Below are 830 nucleotides of genomic sequence, written 5' to 3' on the forward strand. Positions count from 1 at the left end.
TTATCAGAATTGAATGGTTTTATATATTAATTTAGGAAGAATTGGCATTCATTTTTTAATGTTCAGATTTCTCCAGAATTGTGAGAAAATAAATTTCTGTCCTTCATAAATTAGCCAGCCTGTGGTATTTTGTCCAGAGCAGCACGAAACAGATGAAGACAGGTACTCCAACAATAAAAGATCCAGAAGGAAAGGAGGAGACTAAGGAATTTTGAAGGAACAACTATTTAAATAGAAGAAAAACCAAGCACGTATATTTTCCTGAAGCCAAGTGAATCAAGTATATGAAGGAGGAGAAATTAATGTTTTGTATCAAATGTTACGAATAAGATGAGATAGGTCAAATAAAATGAGAACTGACAATAGACCTTTGGAATTAGTAACTTGGTAAAATTGATGTCCTTGACAAGAGCAATTTTGGTGGAGTGGTTCTGATGATGGGAGAAAGTCTGATTGGAGTCTGATTATGAATGGAAGGAAGAAAAGGAAAAGGAAGAAAGGTGAGGTATTGAAGGCAAGGCAAACAGATAATCCTTTCAAATAGATTTGCTGAAAAGGGAGTAAAGAAATGGTGCTAGCTTATAGATAGAGTGGGGTCAAGAGAAGATTGTTTTTTGAGATGGAAGAGACAAGGGACCATATTCATATACTGGTAGAAGTGGTTAAATAGAGAAGAACATTCTGATCAAGAAAGAAAAAAGGTGTACTCACTTGAACAATGTCTTCGAGTATGCAAGAGTAGATGGGCTCAACACAGAGAGAAAGTGGTTTAAGGAGGGCAATGCGCACTACCCGAAGGATGGACATATTTGAAACACGGACTTCGGTGG

Source organism: Propithecus coquereli, unplaced genomic scaffold (genome assembly GCF_000956105.1).
Source record: "Propithecus coquereli isolate 6110/MARCELLA unplaced genomic scaffold, Pcoq_1.0 Scaffold62, whole genome shotgun sequence".
Lineage (NCBI taxonomy): Eukaryota > Metazoa > Chordata > Mammalia > Primates > Indriidae > Propithecus > Propithecus coquereli.